The sequence below is a fragment of the Pituophis catenifer genome, unplaced genomic scaffold (genome assembly GCF_029215685.1).
Source record: "Pituophis catenifer annectens isolate HBS135680 unplaced genomic scaffold, rPitCat1.0.hap2 SCAF_5, whole genome shotgun sequence".
Classification (NCBI taxonomy): domain Eukaryota; kingdom Metazoa; phylum Chordata; class Lepidosauria; order Squamata; family Colubridae; genus Pituophis; species Pituophis catenifer.
The window spans coordinates 33332606-33352740 of NW_027256885.1; positions in this window are offsets into that span (position 1 = coordinate 33332606).

Below are 20135 nucleotides of genomic sequence, written 5' to 3' on the forward strand. Positions count from 1 at the left end.
ATGGGAATGGGAATGGGAATGGGAATGGGAATGGGAATGGGAACGGGAACGGGAAAGGGAAAGTAATGGATTGGAATGGAAATGGAAATGGAAATGGAAATGGAAATGGAAATGGGAACAGAATAGAAAAGAATAGAACAGAATACAATAGAATACAATAGAATACAATAGAATACAATAGAATACAATACAATACAATAGGGAATGGGAATGGGAATGGGAATGGGAATGGGAATGGGAATGGGAATGGGGATAGGATAGGATAGGATAGGATAGGATAGGATATAATAGGATAGGATAGGGAAAGGGAATGGGAATGGGAAGGGAGTGAATTGGATTGGAACTGAACTGGAAATGCTAATAGAACAGAGTAGAGTAGAGTAGAGTAGAGTAGACTAGACTAGACTAGACTATACTAGACTAGACTAGACTAGACTAGACTTGAATAGAATAGAATAGAATAGAATAGAATAGAATAGAATAGAATAGAATAGAATAGAATAGAATAGAATAGAATAGAATAGAATAGATTAGGGAATGGGAATGGGAATGGGAATGGGAATGGGAATGGGAATTGGAATGGGAATGGGAATGGGAATGGAATAGAGTAGAGTAGAGTAGGATAGGTAGAATAGAATAGAATAGAATAGAATAGAATAGAATAGAATAGAATAGAATAGAATAGGGAATGGGAATTGGAAGGGATTGAATTGGATTGGAACTGAACTGGAAATGCTAATAGAACAGAGTAGAGTAGAGTAGAGTAGAGTAGACTAGAATAGACTAGAATAGACTAGAATAGAATAGAATAGAATAGAATAGGGAATGGGAATGGGAATGGGAATGGGAATGGGAATGGGAATGGGAACGGGAATGGGAATTGGAATCGGAATCGGAATGGGAATAGAATAGAATAGAATAGAGTAGAGTAGAGTACGATAGGATAGGATAGGATAGGATAGGATAGGATAGGATAGGATAGGATAGGATAGGATAGGGAATGGGAATGGGAATGGGAATGGGAATGGAATTGAATGGAATGGAATAGAATAGAGGAGAATAGAGTAGAATAGAATAGAATAGAATAGAATAGAATAGAATAGATTAGGGAATGGGAATGGGAATGGGAATGGGAATGGGAATGGGAATGGGAATGGGAAGGGGAATGGGAAGGGGAATGGGAATGGGAATGGGAACGGGAACAGGAACGGGAAAGTAATGGATTGGAATGGAAATGGAAATGGAAATGGAAATGGGAACAGAATACAAAAGAATAGAACAGAATACAATAGAATACAATAGAATACAATAGAATAAAAGAATGGGAAAGTGAAAGGATAGGATAGGATAGGATAGGATAGGATAGGGAAAGGGAATGGGAATGGGAATGGGAATGGGAATGGGAATGGGAATGGGAATGGGAATGGGAATTGGAAGGGAATGAATTGGATTAGAACTGGAACTGGAAATGCTAATAGAACAGAGTAGAGTAGAGTAGAGTAGAGTAGAGTAGAGTAGAGTAGAGTAGACTAGACTAGACTAGACTAGACTAGACTAGACTAGACTAGACTAGAATAGAAAAGGGAATGGGAATGGGAATGGGAATGGGAATGGGAATGGGAATGGGAATGGGAATGGAGTAGAGTAGAGTAGGATAGGATAGGATAGGATAGGATAGGATAGAATAGAATAGAATAGAATAGAATAGAATAGAATAGAATAGAATAGAATAGAATAGAATAGGGAATGGGAATGGGAATGGGAATGGGAATGGGAATAGAATAGAATAGAGTAGAGTAGAGTACGATAGGATAGGATAGGATAGGATAGGATAGGATAGGATAGGATAGGATAGGATAGGATAGGATAGGATAGGGAATGGGAATGGGAATGGAATGGAATGGAATAGAATAGAATAGAATAGAATAGAATAGAATAGAATAGAATAGAATAGAATAGAATAGAATAGAATAGAATAGAATGGGGAGTGGGAATGGGAATGGGAATGGGAATTGGAAGGGAATGAATTGGATTGGAACTGAACTGGAAATGCTAATAGAACAGAGTAGAGTAGAGTAGAGTAGAGTAGAGTAGAATAAAAATAGACTAGTCTAGACTAGAATAGACTAGACTAGACTAGAATAGAATAGATGAATAGAATAGAATAGAATAGAATAGAATAGAATAGAATAGAATAGAATAGAATAGAACAGGGAATGGGAATGGGAATGGGAAAGGGAAAGGGAAAGGGAATGGGAATAGAATAGAATAGAGTAGAGTAGAGTACGATAGGATAGGATAGGATAGGATAGGATAGGATAGGATAGGATAGGGAATGGGAATGGGAATGGGAATGGAATGGAATGGAATGGAATAGAATAGAATAGAATAGAATAGAATAGAATAGAATAGAATAGAATGGGGATTGGGAATGGGAATGGGAATGGGAATGGGAATGGGAATGGGAATGGGAATGGGAATGGGAATGGGAATGGGGATAGGATAGGATAGGATAGGATAGGATACGATAGGATAGGATAGGATAGGATAGGATAGGATAGGGAAAGGGAATGGGAATGGGAATGGGAATGGGAATGGGAATGGGAATGGGAATGGGAATGGGAATGGGAATGGGAATTGGAAGGGAATGAATTGGATTGGAACTGGAACTGGAAATGCTAATAGAACAGAGTAGAGTAGAGTAGAGTAGAGTAGAGTAGAGTAGACTAGACTAGACTAGACTAGACTAGACTAGACTAGACTAGACTAGACTAGACTAGAAAAGGGAATGGGAATGGGAATGGGAATGGGAATCGGAATGGGAATGGGAATGGGAATGGGAATGGGAATGGAATAGAGTAGAGTAGAGTAGGATAGGATAGAATAGAATAGAATAGAATAGAATAGAATAGAATAGAATAGAATAGAATAGAATAGAATAGAATAGAATAGAATAGGGAATGGGAATGGGAATGGGAATTGGAAGGGATTGAATTGGATTGGAACTGAACTGGAAATGCTAATAGAACAGAGTAGAGTAGAGTAGAGTAGACTAGAATAGACTAGACTAGACTAGACTAGACTAGAATAGAATAGAATAGAATAGAATAGAATAGAATAGGGAATGGGAATGGGAATGGGAATGGGAATGGGAACGGGAATGGGAATGGGAATCGGAATCGGAATCGGAATAGAATAGAATAGAATAGAGTAGAGTAGAGTACGATAGGATAGGATAGGATAGGATAGGATAGGATAGGATAGGGAATGGGAATGGGAATGGGAATGGGAATGGAATGGGAATGGAATGGAGTAGAGTAGAGTAGAGTAGAATAGAATAGAATAGAATAGAATAGAATAGAATAGAATAGAATAGAATAGAATAGAATAGAATAGAATAGAATAGAATAGAATAGAATAGAATAGAATACAAAAGAATACAATAGAATACAATAGAATAGAAGAATGGGAAAGTGAAAGGTAATGGGAACACCTTGGGAATGGGAATGGGAATGGGAATGGGATTGGGAACGGGAACGGGAACGGGAACGGAATGGATTGGAATGGAAATGGAAATGGAAATTGGAATTGGAATAGAGCAGAACAGAACAGAAGACAACAGAACAGAACAGAACAGAACAGAATAGAATAGGGAATGGGAATGGGAATGGGAACGGGAACGGGAACGGGAACGGGAACAGAACGGAACAGAACAGAACAGAACAGAACAGAACAGAACAGAACAGAACAGAACAGAACAGGAAAGGGAATGGGAATGGGAATGGGAATGGGAATGGGAATGGGAATGGGAAGGGGAAGGGGAATGGGAAGGGGAATGGGAATGGGAATGGGAACGGGAACAGGAACGGGAAAGTAATGGATTGGAATGGAAATGGAAATGGAAATGGAAATGGGAACAGAATACAAAAGAATAGAACAGAATACAATAGAATACAATAGAATACAATAGAATACAATAGAATAAAAGAATGGGAAAGTGAAAGGTAATGGGAACACCTTGGGAATGGGAATGGGAATGGGAATGGGAATAGAATACAATACAATACAATACAATACAATAGGGAATGGGAATGGGAATAGGAATGGGGATAGGATAGGATAGGATAGGATAGGATAGGATAGGATAGGATAGGATAGGATAGGATAGGATAGGATAGGATAGGATAGGATAGGATAGGGAATGGGAATGGAATGGAATAGAATAGATTAGAATAGAATAGAATAGAATAGAATAGAATAGAATAGAATAGAATAGAATAGAATAGAATAGAATAGAATAGAATGGGGAGTGGGAATGGGAATGGGAATGGGAATGGGAATGGGAATGGGATAGGATAGGATAGGATAGGATAGGATAGGATAGGATAGGATAGGATAGGATAGGATAGGATAGGATAGGATAGGATAGGGAAAGGGAATGGGAATGGGAATGGATAGGATAGGATAGGATAGGATAGGATAGGATAGGATAGGATAGGATAGGATAGGATAGGATAGGATAGGATAGGATAGGATAGTGTCAAGTATTTGCAAGCCATTGGCACATATATCATACTGAACACTAGTGGAGGCAGAAAGTGCCCCCACCCCTTTGTGGAGAGGAGGGGCTTACACTGAGTATAAAACCCCCTCTAACCTTTCCACCAAGCTCTCTTTTACGTTTGTTCTCCATGAGACATGATCTTTGATAGGGGTGGTCACACACGCTGTGTGCCCCCTATCCTAATGGATATTAAGACAGCCTTTGTATATAGTTAATATGTTTTGTTATATGAATAAATACATTTATCACAGTTATTCATGCATCTGCCTTTGGACTCTTCTATGCTCCTGGGTGTTTCTACGATCCCAATTTCCACAGAATGGTAGCAGAGGGAATGGTAGCAGAACTCCACTCCAGGAGCTGTTGAAAAGGTGAGATGCCCTCCAAAATAACCTGTGAGAGAAGCTCCCCTGTTGTGACCAGAGGCCTTCAACGGAGGAGAACTTCACAGCAGCCCCAGACTGAATCAACGATGGAAAACATTGAAGTGGGTTTCCATCCAGCTACACCCTGGCAGCCAGAAGCCACCCAGATGCAGCAAGAGATCCCAGGGGCTGAGCCAGGCAATGTTGGAGAAGGCTTCTTCAGCACTGACGAAGAGGGGACAGAAGGACCGGATGAAAGCCTGGACAGGCAAGTGGCTGAGATGTCAGAAGAGGAGTGCAGAGCAGCGCTCGCCTCCTTCCTGAAGACAAGGGCAGCAGCCAGAAAGAGGCCTGAGGAGGCAGCACCAGAGATGCCTGCCATCCCGGTAAGGACTCCCCTGCCTGATCTCTCCAAGATGGCGCCTGCCGCCAGAGAGACTGCCCCCCCACCCAGTTTCCCGCCAAACAAAATGGCCACCAGGCCACTTCCGGAGGCAACTTCCTCCAAGATGGCTGCTCCCCTGGGCACTTTGCCAGCACCACGAGCCAGGCCATCCCCAGCTCCACAGCCCAGGCCTACAACGCCAGCCAGTCAGTTCAGCATTCCAGTGGCCCAGAGGACCACTCCGAACCCACAAGCCCCTTGCCAGGCCCCGCCTGCCATGGCAAACATCAAAGAGGCCATAGAGGCCCTGGTCGCTGCCCTGCAACTTATGGAGCAACCACCCACTGGCCCCCCCGAGGTCCCAGACCCAGCTGCCCACTCAAGGAGGGCCCCAAATCCAACCTCCCACCCCCGGAGGAACCCAGATGGACCTGAAGCCTCCCACCCCCCACTGCAGAGGCGCTCACCATTCACTGAATGCTCCAGGGAGGCCCTGGCTGAGGCCTCTGCACCTTTCCGGCCCTGCTGGGATGATCCGGAGCTGCAATCCTGCTCCTCTGATGGAGAAGAGGAGATCCAGAGACATTTCCAGGCCTATCCAGCCCATGGACCTCATCTGATGGGCCTCCAGTCTCCAGAAAGATCTCCAGGCTTTCTTCCCACTCCTCCAAGGTTTCACCGCCACATCGCTGATGTCCGGGCCTATACTGAAGCTCCAGCCAGACCTGACTTCAGAGCTCAGAGAGGGAGATTGGAGCTCCAACAAGAAAAGGCTTTGGAGCATGCTCCATTTCCTGCACGTGCCCAGTTGCTTCAAACTACAGAAGGACTACAAAAAGGAGCCAGACCTAAGCAATCGATCCCAGGCTTAGGGATCCCAATGCCATTCACAACAGGCTCTTTTCAGCCATTTGAACAACTCCCCATGCAGTTTAATGGCAATAATTTTGTAACTTTGCCAAATAATTTTGAAAAATTACATTTAAGTGGTCAGAATTTTAAAAAATGGTGTAAAGAGATTCAGATAATTCTCTTAAGAGAAAATACTCTGGACATGATCAACAGACCACCCCCTTTACCTTGGAGCCCTGAAATTGAGTTCCTGCATAAAAGAGCTTACACAACCCTGTTAAGTTCTATAGACACAGCTCTGTATGCCAGTCTTTCAGACGGCCTCACAGCTCAGGAAGTTTGGACTGCCCTATATAATTTGTTCCATAGTGACAATATGGCTGCAACCAGCAGATTGTCAAGAATTTTCCACAACTATAAACTGAAACCTGGTATCAAAATGGGGGAACATTTGGCAACGCTTAAAGCCATGAGGGATGAGCTTATACAGAGGGGGGAGCCTGTTTCTGAATCCACTTTAATTAGTGTGATGTTGAACTCCCTAGACAAATCCTGGAGTCCCTTTATTATTTCTCTAGAAGGGGTTTCTAGGGAACAAAGAAATATAGAATACTTTTCTGGCCACTTTATTGAGGAAGATTTAAGGCGCAGAGATGAGGAACAACAAGAAATGAAGGAGGCATATCACAGACCTAGGCCTCAGAGGAGGCGCCAGGACACAAGTGAAAGGATTAATACCCTTCCCACCTGCTTTGACTGTGGCATACAAGGTCACTTTAAAAGGGAGTGCCCTCGCTCTAGGGCCAACACGGCTGGACTTAAGCACAATAAAAATAAAAGAGGCCGTGGAAGAGGGGGAGGTGGTCATAAAGGATACCAATTCTGTAGTGTCACTAGTGACAATCACACCTCCCAGGTAAAGGATGCTGAGGGGCTGTGGCTTCTTGATTCAGGTGCATCAACGCATATAGCCAACACGAACCAACGATTTAAGGTTTTACACCCACTCAAGTCCTCAGTAAAAGTTGCCACTGGGGACAAGGCAGAGGTAACTGGGGAAGGCGTGATCAATGTGCCTGGTATAGGAGATGTCACAGGGGCACTGTATGTTCCCTCAATCAAGAACAACCTTTTAAGCATCTTAAAATTAACTGAGGATAAAAATGTAAAACTGGTTTTTGAGAAGGGTGGAGGTTATGTTTTCGAAAATGGGGGTTTTGTTGGCGATATTGTAAAAATCAACAATTTGCCTTATTTTTCCCCAAAAGCAAAGGTCAAAAGGCACAAGAAACCTAACAAGAGGGCTCAGGGAGCTAACGCCCAGATAGAGCAGAAAGGTTCTGTGCCAGCCCCCAGGTGGTCCAAACCCAAGGACCGTGGACCTAAAACCAATGAAGCTTTTAAACCAGCTCCTAGGACATCCAAAGCCATTAAGGCTGAGCCCATTAAGGTCACAACTCCTCAGCCAACCCTGAGGAACTCTAAGGTGACCATTAATCCAGTGCCTACTCTCATTACTGAACAGACCAAGGCTTGTAATGGTAAGATACATAAGGTTGACAAAGTATGCATGGGTAAACCTTTACATTTGGATTGTGCTCATATATTACACCGCAGGCTTGGCCATGCCAGCTTCCCGGTTATCAAGAAAATGCAAGATTTTTCTGATGGGCTTAAGATAAAGAATTGTAATACCTATTTGGAATGTGCCATCTGTAAGGCAGCAAAATCTAAAACCGCTGCTATACCTAAGGTCTCTTCCCGTCGTGCAAGGTACCCTTATCAGCTGGTACACATGGATTTGGTTGGTCCTTTTAGACCCTCCCTTGGTAGGGGGCGTTATTTTTTAACGGTAGTAGATGATTACTCTAGTTATGGCCATGTATTTATTTTAAAGGACAAAACTGAAGTCTTTACCAACTTCAAATATCTTTACAACCAGATCCAAACGCAACACAAGGTGTGCATCGCTCAGGTGCAGAGTGATAGGGGGACTGAGTTTACATCCAAGATTTTTGAAAAGTGGATGAAGGAGAGAGGTATCCTCCATTTTAAATCTTCCCCTCGAACTCCGTCCGAGAATGGTATTGTAGAAAGGAGAAATGGCGTGCTGCAGAATGTCATGAACTGCCTACTTGCAGATGCTGACATGAGCCAAGTTTTTTGGGCAGAAGCGGTCAAAATGGCTAATTATCTAGTCAACAGGACGTGGAGTAGTGGCATTAACCAAACCCCATACTTCCTGGTCCATGGAAGGAAACCTAGCCTCTCACACCTGAGAATTTTTGGTTCCTATGCCTGGGTCCATATTCCCAAGCACCTCAGAAGAAAGAATGGGAATAGGATAGGATAGGTTAGGATAGGATAGGATAGGATAGGATAGGATAGGATAGGATAGGGAATGGGAATGGGAATGGGAATGGGAATGGGAATGGGAATGGGAATGGGAATGGGAATGGGAATGGGAATTGGAAGGGAATGAATTGGATTGGAACTGGAACTGGAAATGCTAATAGAACAGAGTAGAGTAGAGTAGAGTAGAGTAGAGTAGAGTAGAGTAGACTAGACTAGACTAGACTAGACTAGACTAGAAAAGGGAATGGGAATGGGAATGGGAATGGGAATAGAATAGAATAGAATAGAATAGAATAGAATAGAATAGAGAAGAGTAGAGTACGATAGGATAGGATAGGATAGGATAGGATAGGATAGGATAGGATAGGATAGGATAGGATAGGATAGGATAGGGAATGGAAATGGAAATGGAAATGGAAATGGAAATGGAAATGGGAACAGAATAGAAAAGAATAGAACAGAATACAATAGAATACAATAGAATACAATAGAATAGAAGAATGGGAAAGTGAAAGGTAATGGGAACACCTTGGGAATGGGAATGGGAATGGGAATGGGAATGGGAATGGGAATGGGAATGGGAATGGGAATGGGAATAGAACACAATACAATACAATACAATACAATACAATACAATACAATAGGGAATGGGAATGGGAATTGGAATGGGGATAGGATAGGATAGGATAGGATAGGATAGGATAGGATAGGATAGGATAGGATAGGATAGGATAGGATAGGATAGGATAGGATAGGATAGGATAGGGAAAGGGAATGGGAATGGGAATGGGAATGGGAATGGGGATAGGATAGGATAGGATAGGATAGGATAGGATAGGATAGGATAGGATAGGATAGGATAGAATAGGACAGAACAGAACAGAACAGAATAGAATAGGGAATGGGAATGGGAATGGGAATGGGAATGGGAATGGGAATTGGAAGGGAATGAATTGGATTGGAACTGGAACTGGAAATGCTAATAGAACAGAGTAGAGTAGAGTAGAGTAGAGTAGACTACACTAGACTAGACTAGAATAGAATAGACAAGAATAGAATAGAAAAGGGAATGGGAATGGGAATGGGAATGGAAATGGGAATGGGAATGGGAATAGAGTAGAGTAGAGTAGGATAGGTAGAATAGAATAGAATAGAATAGAATAGAATAGAATAGAATAGAATAGAATAGAATAGAATAGAATAGAATAGATTAGGGAATGGGAATGGGAATGGGAATGGGAATGGGAATGGGAATGGAATAGAGTAGAGTAGAGTAGGATAGGTAGAATAGAATAGAATAAAATAGAATAGAATAGAATAGAATAGGGAATGGGAATGGGAATGGGAATGGGAATGGGAATGGGAATGGGAATGGGAATGGGAATGGGAATGGGAATGGGAATGGAATAGAGTAGAGTAGAGTAGGATAGGATAGAATAGAATAGAATAGAATAGAATAGAATAGAATAGAATAGAATAGAATAGAATAGAATAGAATAGAATAGAATAGAATAGAATAGAATAGGGAATGGGAATGGGAATTGGAAGGGATTGAATTGCATTGGAACTGAACTGGAAATGCTAATAGAACAGAGTAGAGTAGAGTAGAGTAGAGTAGAGTAGACTAGACTAGACTAGACTAGACTTGAATAGAATAGAATAGAATAGAATAGAATAGAATAGAATAGAATAGAATAGAATAGAATAGAATAGAATAGAATAGAATAGAATAGAATAGATTAGGGAATGGGAATGGGAATGGGAATGGGAATGGGAATGGGAATGGAATAGAGTAGAGTAGGATAGGTAGAATAGAATAGAATAGAATAGAATAGAATAGAATAGAATAGAATAGAATAGGGAATGGGAATGGGAATGGGAATGGGAATGGGAATGGGAATGGAATAGAGTAGAGTAGAGTAGGATACGATAGAATAGAATAGAATAGAATAGAATAGAATAGAATAGAATAGGGAATGGGAATGGGAATGGGAATGGGAATGGGAATGGGAATGGGAATGGGAACGGGAATGGGAATCGGAATCGGAATCGGAATGGGAATAGAATAGAATAGAATAGAGTAGAGTAGAATACGATAGGATAGGATAGGATAGGATAGGATAGGATAGGATAGGATAGGATAGGATAGGAAAGGATAGGATAGGGAATGGGAATGGGAATGGGAATGGAATGGGAATGGAATGGAATAGAATAGAATAGAATAGAATAGAATAGAATAGAATAGAATAGAATAGAATGGGGAGTGGGAATGGGAATGGGATAGGATAGGATAGGATAGGATAGTGAAAGGGAATGGGAATGGGAAGGGGAATGGGAATGGGAATGGGGATAGGATAGGATAGGATAGGATAGGATAGGATAGGATAGGATAGGATAGGATAGGATAGGATAGGATAGGATAGGGAAAGGGAATGGGAATGGGAATGGGAACAGAACAGAACAGAACAGAACAGAACAGAACAGAATAGAATAGAATAGAATAGAATAGAATAGAATAAAATAGGGAATGGGAATGGGAATGGGAATGGGAATGGGAATGGGAATGGGAATGGGAATGGGAATGGGAATGGGAATGGGAATAGAATACAATACAATACAATACAATACAATAGGGAATGGGAATGGGAATGGGAATGGGGATAGGATAGGATAGGATAGGATAGGATAGGATGGGATAGGATAGGATAGGATAGGATAGGATAGGATAGGATAGGATAGGATAGGATAGGGAATGGGAATCGAATGGAATAGAATAGAATAGAATAGAATAGAATAGAATAGAATAGAATAGAATAGAATAGAATAGAATAGAATAGAATAGAATAGAATAGAATAGAATAGAATAGAATAGAATAGAATAGAATAGAATAGAATGGGGAGTGGGAATGGGAATGGGAATGGGAATGGGAATGGGATAGGGTAGGATAGGATAGGATAGGATAGGATAGGGAAAGGTAATGGGAATGGGAATGGGAATGGGAATGGGAATGGGAATGGGAATGGGAATTGGAAGGGAATGAATTGGATTGGAACTGGAACTGGAAATGCTAATAGAACAGAGTAGAGTAGAGTAGAGTAGAGTAGAGTAGACTACACTAGACTAGACTAGAATAGAATAGACAAGACTAGAATAGAAAAGGGAATGGGAATGGGAATGGGAATGGAAATGGGAATGGGAATGGGAATAGAGTAGAGTAGAGTAGAGTAGAGTAGAGTAGAGTAGAGTAGGATAGGATAGGATAGGATAGTATAGGATAGGATAGGATAGGATAGGATAGGACAGGACAGGACAGGACAGGACAGAACAGAACAGAACAGAACAGAACAGAACAGAACAGAACAGAATAGAATAAAATAGGGAATGGGAATGGGAATGGGAATGGGAATGGGAATGGGAATGGGAACGGGAATCTGAACCGGAAAGTAATGGATTGTAATGGAAATGGAAATGGAAATGGGAATACAATAGAAAAGAATGGAATTGAATGGAATAGAATAGAATAGAATAGAATAGAATAGAATAGAATAGAATAGAATAGAATAGAATAGAATAGAATAGAATAGAATAGAATACAATACAATACAATACAATACAATACAATACAATACAATACAATACAATACAATACAAAAGAATACAATAGAATACAATAGAATACAATAGAATAGAAGAATGGGAAAGTGAAAGGTAATGGGAACACCTTGGGAATGGGAATGGAAATAGGAATGGGATTGGGAACGGGAACGGGAACGGGAAGGGAATGGATTGGAATGGAAATGGAAATGGAAATGGGAATTGGAATAGAGCAGAACAGAACAGAAGACAACAGAACAGAACAGAACAGAACAGAACAGAACAGAACAGAATAGGGAATGGGAATGGGAATGGGAACGGGAATGGGAACGGGAATGGGAACAGAACGGAACGGAACAGAACAGAACAGAACAGAATAGAATAGGGAATGGGAATGGGAATGGGAATGGGAATGGGAATGGGAATGGGAACGGGAACGGGAAAGGGAAAGTAATGGATTGGAATGGAAATGGAAATGGAAATGGAAATGGAAATGGAAATGGAAATGGAAATGGAAATGGAAATGGAAATGGGAACAGAATAGAAAAGAATAGAACAGAATACAATAGAATACAATAGAATACAATAGAATACAATAGAATACAATAGAATACAATACAATACAATAGAATACAATACAATACAATAGGGAATGGGAATGGGAATGGGAATGGGAATGGGAATGGGGATAGGATAGGATAGGATAGGATAGGATAGGATAGGATAGGATAGGATAGGATAGGATAGGGAAAGGGAATGGGAATGGGAATGGGAAGGGAGTGAATTGGATTGGAACTGAACTGGAAATGCTAATAGAACAGAGTAGAGTAGAGTAGAGTAGACTAGACTAGACTAGACTAGACTAGACTAGACTAGACTAGACTAGACTAGACTTGAATAGAATAGAATAGAATAGAATAGAATAGAATAGAATAGAATAGAATAGAATAGATTAGGGAATGGGAATGGGAATGGGAATGGGAATGGGAATGGGAATGGGAATGGGAATGGGAATGGGAATGGGAATGGGAATGGGAATGGGAATGGAATAGAGTAGAGTAGAGTAGGATAGGTAGAATAGAATAGAATAGAATAGAATAGAATAGAATAGAATAGAATAGAATAGAATAGAATAGAATAGAATAGAATAGAATAGGGAATGGGAATTGGAAGGGATTGAATTGGATTGGAACTGAACTGGAAATGCTAATAGAACAGAGTAGAGTAGAGTAGAGTAGAGTAGACTAGAATAGACTAGTCTAGAATAGAATAGAATAGAATAGAATAGAATAGAATAGGGAATGGGAATGGGAATGGGAATGGGAATGGGAATGGGAATGGGAATGGGAACGGGAATGGGAATGGGAATGGGAATCGGAATCGGAATGGGAATAGAATAGAATAGAATAGAGTAGAGTAGAGTACGATAGGATAGGATAGGATAGGATAGGATAGGATAGGATAGGATAGGGAATGGGAATGGGAATGGGAATGGGAATGGGAATGGAATAGAATGGAATGGAATAGAATAGAGTAGAATAGAGTAGAATAGAATAGAATAGAATAGAATAGAATAGAATAGAATAGAATAGAATAGAATAGAATAGAATAGAATAGAATAGAATAGAATAGAATAGAATGGGGAGTGGGAATGGGAATGGGATAGGATAGGATAGGATAGGATAGGATAGTGAAAGGGAATGGGAATGGGAAGGGGAATGGGAATGGGAATGGGGATAGGATAGGATAGGATAGGATAGGATAGGATAGGATAGGATAGGACAGGACAGGACAGGACAGGACAGGACAGGACAGGACAGAACAGAACAGAATAGAATAGAATAGAATAAAATAGGGAATGGGAATGGGAATGGGAATGGGAATGGGAATGGGAATGGGAATGGGAACGGGAATGGGAACGGGAAAGTAATGGATTGTAATGGAAATGGAAATGGAAATGGGAATACAATAGAAAAGAATGGAATGGAATAGAATAGAATAGAATAGAATAGAATAGAATAGAATAGAATAGAATAGAATAGAATAGAATAGAATACAAAAGAATACAATAGAATACAATAGAATAGAAGAATGGGAAAGTGAAAGGTAATGGGAACACCTTGGGAATGGGAATGGGAATGGGAATGGGAATAGAATACAATACAATACAATACAATACAATACAATACAATACAATACAATACAAAAGAATACAATAGAATACAATAGAATACAATAGAATAGAAGAATGGGAAAGTGAAAGGTAATGGGAACACCTTGGGAATGGGAATGGGAATGGGAATGGGATTGGGAACGGGAACGGGAACGGGAAGGGAATGGATTGGAATGGAAATGGAAATGGAAATGGGAATTGGAATAGAGCAGAACAGAACAGAAGACAACAGAACAGAACAGAACAGAACAGAACAGAACAGAACAGAACAGAATAGGGAATGGGAATGGGAATGGGAATGGGAACGGGAATGGGAACGGGAATGGGAACAGAACGGAACGGAACAGAACAGAACAGAACAGAATAGAATAGGGAATGGGAATGGGAATGGGAATGGGAATGGGAATGGGAATGGGAATGGGAATGGGAATGGGAACGGGAACGGGAAAGGGAAAGAAATGGATTGGAATGGAAATGGAAATGGAAATGGAAATGGAAATGGAAATGGGAACAGAATAGAAAAGAATAGAACAGAATACAATAGAATACAATAGAATACAATACAATACAATACAATACAATACAATAGGGAATGGGAATGGGAATGGGAATGGGAATGGGAATGGGAATGGGGATAGGATAGGATAGGATAGGATAGGATAGGATAGGATAGGATAGGATAGGATAGGATAGGATAGGATAGGATAGGGAAAGGGAATGGGAATGGGAAGGGAGTGAATTGGATTGGAACTGAACTGGAAATGCTAATAGAACAGAGTAGAGTAGAGTAGAGTAGAGTAGAGTAGAGTACACTAGACTAGACTAGACTAGACTAGACTAGACTAGACTTGAATAGAATAGAATAGAATAGAATAGAATAGAATAGAATAGAATAGAATAGAATAGAATAGAATAGAATAGAATAGAATAGAATAGATTAGGGAATGGGAATGGGAATGGGAATGGGAATGGGAATGGGAATGGGAATGGGAATGGGAATGGGAATGGGAATGGAATAGAGTAGAGTAGAGTAGGATAGGTAGAATAGAATAGAATAGAATAGAATAGAATAGAATAGAATAGAATAGAATAGAATAGAATAGAATAGAATAGAATAGAATAGAATAGAATAGAATAGAATAGGGAATGGGAATTGGAAGGGATTGAATTGGATTGGAACTGAACTGGAAATGCTAATAGAACAGAGTAGAGTAGAGTAGAGTAGAGTAGAGTAGAGTAGACTAGAATAGAATAGACTAGTCTAGAATAGAATAGAATAGAATAGAATAGAATAGAATAGGGAATGGGAATGGGAATGGGAATGGGAACGGGAATGGGAATTGGAATCGGAATCGGAATGGGAATAGAATAGAATAGAATAGAGTAGAGTAGAGTACGATAGGATAGGATAGGATAGGATAGGATAGGATAGGATAGGATAGGATAGGATAGGGAATGGGAATGGGAATGGGAATGGGAATGGGAATGGGAATGGAATGGAATGGAATGGAATAGAATAGAGTAGAGTAGAGTAGAGTAGAATAGAATAGAATAGAATAGAATAGAATAGAATAGAATAGAATAGAATAGAATAGAATAGAATAGAATAGAATAGAATAGAATAGAATGGGGAGTGGGAATGGGAATGGGATAGGATAGGATAGGATAGGATAGGATAGTGAAAGGGAATGGGAAAAGAAGGGGAATGGGAATGGGAATGGGGATAGGATAGGATAGGATAGGATAGGATAGGATAGGACAGGACAGGACAGGACAGGACAGGACAGAACAGAACAGAACAGAACAGAACAGAACAGAATAGAATAGAATAGAATAAAATAGGGAATGGGAATGGGAATGGGAATGGGAATGGGAATGGGAATGGGAATGGGAATGGGAATGGGAACGGGAATGGGAACGGGAAAGTAATGGATTGTAATGGAAATGGAAATGGAAATGGGAATACAATAGAAAAGAATGGAATGGAATAGAATAGAATAGAATAGAATAGAATATTATAGAATAGAATAGAATAGAATAGAATAGAATAGAATACAATAGAATAGAAGAATGGGAAAGTGAAAGGTAATGGGAACACCTTGGGAATGGGAATGGGAATGGGAATGGGATTGGGAACGGGAACGGGAACGGGAACGGGAACGGAATGGATTGGAATGGAAATGGAAATGGAAATTGGAATTGGAATAGAGCAGAACAGAACAGAAGACAACAGAACAGAACAGAACAGAACAGAATAGAATAGGGAATGGGAATGGGAATGGGAATGGGAACGGGAACGGGAACGGGAATGGGAACAGAACGGAACGGAACAGAACAGAACAGAACAGAACAGAACAGAATAGGAAATGGGAATGGGAATGGGAATGGGAATGGGAATGGGAATGGGAATGGGAAGGGGAAGGGGAATGGGAAGGGGAATGGGAATGGGAATGGGAACGGGAACAGGAACGGGAAAGTAATGGATTGGAATGGAAATGGAAATGGAAATGGAAATGGGAACAGAATACAAAAGAATAGAACAGAATACAATAGAATACAATAGAATACAATAGAATACAATAGAATAAAAGAATGGGAAAGTGAAAGGTAATGGGAACACCTTGGGAATGGGAATGGGAATGGGAATGGGAATAGAATACAATACAATACAATACAATACAATACAATAGGGAATGGGAATGGGAATAGGAATGGGGATAGGATAGGATAGGATAGGATAGGATAGGATAGGATAGGATAGGATAGGATAGGATAGGATAGGATAGGATAGGGAATGGGAATGGAATGGAATAGAATAGATTAGAATAGAATAGAATAGAATAGAATAGAATAGAATAGAATAGAATAGAATAGAATAGAATAGAATAGAATAGAATAGAATAGAATAGAATAGAATAGAATGGGGAGTGGGAATGGGAATGGGAATGGGAATGGGATAGGATAGGATAGGATAGGATAGGATAGGATAGGATAGGATAGGGAAAGGGAATGGGAATGGGAATGGGAATGGGAATGGGATAGGATAGGATAGGATAGGATAGGATAGGATAGGATAGGATAGGATAGGATAGGATAGGATAGGATAGGATAGGGAAAGGGAATGGGAATGGGAATGGATAGGATAGGATAGGATAGGATAGGATAGGATAGGATAGGATAGGATAGGATAGGATAGGATAGGATAGGATAGGATAGGATAGTGTCAAGTATTTGCAAGCCATTGGCACATATATCATACTGAACACTAGTGGAGGCAGAAAGTGCCCCCACCCCTATGTGGAGAGGAGGGGCTTACACTGAGTATAAAACCCCCTCTAACCTTTCCACCAAGCTCTCTTTTACGTTTGTTCTCCATGAGACATGATCTTTGATAGGGGTGGTCACACACGCTGTGTGCCCCCTATCCTAATGGATATTAAGACAGCCTTTGTATATAGTTAATATGTTTTGTTATATGAATAAATACATTTATCACAGTTATTCATGCATCTGCCTTTGGACTCTTCTATGCTCCTGGGTGTTTCTACGATCCCAATTTCCACAGAATGGTAGCAGAGGGAATGGTAGCAGAACTCCACTCCAGGAGCTGTTGAAAAGGTGAGATGCCCTCCAAAATAACCTGTGAGAGAAGCTCCCCTGTTGTGACCAGAGGCCTTCAACGGAGGAGAACTTCACAGCAGCCCCAGACTGAATCAACGATGGAAAACATTGAAGTGGGTTTCCATCCAGCTACACCCTGGCAGCCAGAAGCCACCCAGATGCAGCAAGAGATCCCAGGGGCTGAGCCAGGCAATGTTGGAGAAGGCTTCTTCAGCACTGACGAAGAGGGGACAGAAGGACCGGATGAAAGCCTGGACAGGCAAGTGGCTGAGATGTCAGAAGAGGAGTGCAGAGCAGCGCTCGCCTCCTTCCTGAAGACAAGGGCAGCAGCCAGAAAGAGGCCTGAGGAGGCAGCACCAGAGATGCCTGCCATCCCGGTAAGGACTCCCCTGCCTGATCTCTCCAAGATGGCGCCTGCCGCCAGAGAGACTGCCCCCCCACCCAGTTTCCCGCCAAACAAAATGGCCACCAGGCCACTTCCGGAGGCAACTTCCTCCAAGATGGCTGCTCCCCTGGGCACTTTGCCAGCACCACGAGCCAGGCCATCCCCAGCTCCACAGCCCAGGCCTACAACGCCAGCCAGTCAGTTCAGCATTCCAGTGGCCCAGAGGACCACTCCGAACCCACAAGCCCCTTGCCAGGCCCCGCCTGCCATGGCAAACATCAAAGAGGCCATAGAGGCCCTGGTCGCTGCCCTGCAACTTATGGAGCAACCACCCACTGGCCCCCCCGAGGTCCCAGACCCAGCTGCCCACTCAAGGAGGGCCCCAAATCCAACCTCCCACCCCCGGAGGAACCCAGATGGACCTGAAGCCTCCCACCCCCCACTGCAGAGGCGCTCACCATTCACTGAATGCTCCAGGGAGGCCCTGGCTGAGGCCTCTGCACCTTTCCGGCCCTGCTGGGATGATCCGGAGCTGCAATCCTGCTCCTCTGATGGAGAAGAGGAGATCCAGAGACATTTCCAGGCCTATCCAGCCCATGGACCTCATCTGATGGGCCTCCAGTCTCCAGAAAGATCTCCAGGCCTTCTTCCCACTCCTCCAAGGTTTCACCGCCACATCGCTGATGTCCGGGCCTATACTGAAGCTCCAGCCAGACCTGACTTCAGAGCTCAGAGAGGGAGATTGGAGCTCCAACAAGAAAAGGCTTTGGAGCATGCTCCATTTCCTGCACGTGCCCAGTTGCTTCAAACTACAGAAGGACTACAAAAAGGAGCCAGACCTAAGCAATCGATCCCAGGCTTAGGGATCCCAATGCCATTCACAACAGGCTCTTTTCAGCCATTTGAACAACTCCCCATGCAGTTTAATGGCAATAATTTTGTAACTTTGCCAAATAATTTTGAAAAATTACATTTAAGTGGTCAGAATTTTAAAAAATGGTGTAAAGAGATTCAGATAATTCTCTTAAGAGAAAATACTCTGGACATGATCAAAAGACCACCCCCTTTACCTTGGAGCCCTGAAATTGAGTTCCTGCATAAAAGAGCTTACACAACCCTGTTAAGTTCTATAGACACAGCTCTGTATGCCAGTCTTTCAGACGGCCTCACAGCTCAGGAAGTTTGGACTGCCCTATATAATTTGTTCCATAGTGACAATATGGCTGCAACCAGCAGATTGTCAAGAATTTTCCACAACTATAAACTGAAACCTGGTATCAAAATGGGGGAACATTTGGCAACGCTTAAAGCCATGAGGGATGAGCTTATACAGAGGGGGGAGCCTGTTTCTGAATCCACTTTAATTAGTGTGATGTTGAACTCCCTAGACAAATCCTGGAGTCCCTTTATTATTTCTCTAGAAGGGGTTTCTAGGGAACAAAGAAATATAGAATACTTTTCTGGCCACTTTATTGAGGAAGATTTAAGGCGCAGAGATGAGGAACAACAAGAAATGAAGGAGGCATATCACAGACCTAGGCCTCAGAGGAGGCGCCAGGACACAAGTGAAAGGATTAATACCCTTCCCACCTGCTTTGACTGTGGCATACAAGGTCACTTTAAAAGGGAGTGCCCTCGCTCTAGGGCCAACACGGCTGGACTTAAGCACAATAAAAATAAAAGAGGCCGTGGAAGAGGGGGAGGTGGTCATAAAGGATACCAATTCTGTAGTGTCACTAGTGACAATCACACCTCCCAGGTAAAGGATGCTGAGGGGCTGTGGCTTCTTGATTCAGGTGCATCAACGCATATAGCCAACACGAACCAACGATTTAAGGTT